The following is a 1,576-nucleotide window of genomic DNA, read 5'->3' as shown; positions in this document are numbered from 1 at the left end:
GTTTGGAAACGGGCAGTGGCTGAATAATATTTGTTCACCTAGAAAATACAACACATTTAGTTTTGTAAGAATTTAAAAATTATGTTTGATGAGAAAGATCTGAAATTGATCAAAAGCCGTCTGAAGATTTGCAGCGGCCAATTCAAGAGAAGAGTCAGTGGCGTGTATAAAATCGTGTCATCTGCATAAAAATGTACATTACAATTTTTGGGTAATATAGATGATACTGCTAAGAATGGACCCCTGTGAAACACCTGTGCTGATGTTTGGGGCACTTGATTTGCAACAGTTGGAACTACTGCCTGAGTTCTACCTGAGAGATAAAACTTCATGGACTCCTCTTGTTTGTACGAACCGGTTGTGTCTCAGTGGAAATAGTTCACTGATGTTCCCTTTGTTCTTTCTTCTGTGGACGACAGTGAGCTTGAAGACGAGTGAGTAATGACAGACTGCCAAATACTGAGCTGCTTTATAAACCCATCAGCACACAGAATGCCAAATACTGAGCTGCTTTATAAACCCATCAGCACACAGAATGCCAAATACTGAGCTGCTTTATAAACCCATCAGCACACAGACTGCCAAATACTGAGCTGCTTTATAAACCCATCAGCACACAGACTGCCAAATACTGAGCTGCTTTATAAACCCATGAGCACACAGACTGAAAAATAAAGAGCTGCTTTATAAAGCTGTCAGCAGGCAGAATGCCAAATAGTGAGCTGCTTAATCAAACTCAACACGCATAATGCCAAATAGTGAGCTGCTTAATCAATCCGTCAACATGCAGAAAGCCAAATACTGAGCTGCTTTACAAACGTATTGACAAACAGAATGCTAAATAGTGAGCTGCTTTATAAACTGTAGATACGTCCAAAGGTACAATCCTGAAACTCTTTTGTCTGGCAGTGATCACTCAACAGAATGAAATGTTCTCACTGAAACTCTTCCTCATGTAGAGCGCTGAAGTCCCTCCGCTTCCCTTCCATGGGACCTTATTTCGTAATAAATATGTCACATATGATGTTTGTCAAACTAAAAGATCATTTAGCGAGTCAAGAAAGTTGCAGTTTTATTGCCTTCGTCTATTTAACTGACTAACATCGTATGTGTAATCCACTTTAATTGTCTCTCGCTGTGAGACCTAAAGCCAACCGCTGCTGTCGTTGATCACGTGATCCTCGTCATGTTGGTCTCGGATAATCAAAGTTTAGAGCAGCTGCCTGACAGACGCATCAATGTTCTGTTTTATTTCTCCTCAGAAAAGGGATGATGGCTTGGCTCGCTCAGGGTTTGGAGAGAGTTGTTCCTCAGCCGGATCTGAACAGGAAGGAAAGCCCACCAGCTGAGCAGCCCCCCGAGGTACAGCAGCAGTTACTGCAGGACGTCCTGTAGGAGATAAAGCAGATGAACACACTCATGTTTTATTAGAGAGCACAAGATCTGCCTTCATGGAGGGATTACTGAACGGGCCCAAAGTGTCCTTCACCTACAAAATGTCACTAAAAAGACGAACCAGGAGGAGACTCAAAATGAGCAACAAGAAACAAAACCACGGTTAAATTAACACAACTTT

The 1,576-nt window shown here is 41.9% G+C and overlaps 1 long non-coding RNA gene across 1 annotated transcript in view; it reads left to right on the top strand.

Moving 5' to 3' along the window:
* The window catches only part of LOC115004896 (uncharacterized), a 1,797-nt gene extending 439 nt beyond the window's left edge, over window positions 1-1,358 (top strand). Inside the window, exons 3-4 of the long non-coding RNA XR_003831889.1 lie at window positions 420-434; window positions 1,263-1,358. This is a non-coding gene — a long non-coding RNA (uncharacterized LOC115004896). The remainder of the gene's footprint in view (window positions 1-419; window positions 435-1,262) is intronic.
* Window positions 1,359-1,576: the final 218 nt, after the last annotated feature.

This window comes from Cottoperca gobio, unplaced genomic scaffold, assembly GCF_900634415.1.
Source record: "Cottoperca gobio unplaced genomic scaffold, fCotGob3.1 fCotGob3_215arrow_ctg1, whole genome shotgun sequence".
Classification (NCBI taxonomy): Eukaryota; Metazoa; Chordata; class Actinopteri; order Perciformes; family Bovichtidae; genus Cottoperca; species Cottoperca gobio.
This window is presented reverse-complemented; position numbering and strand designations above follow the sequence as displayed.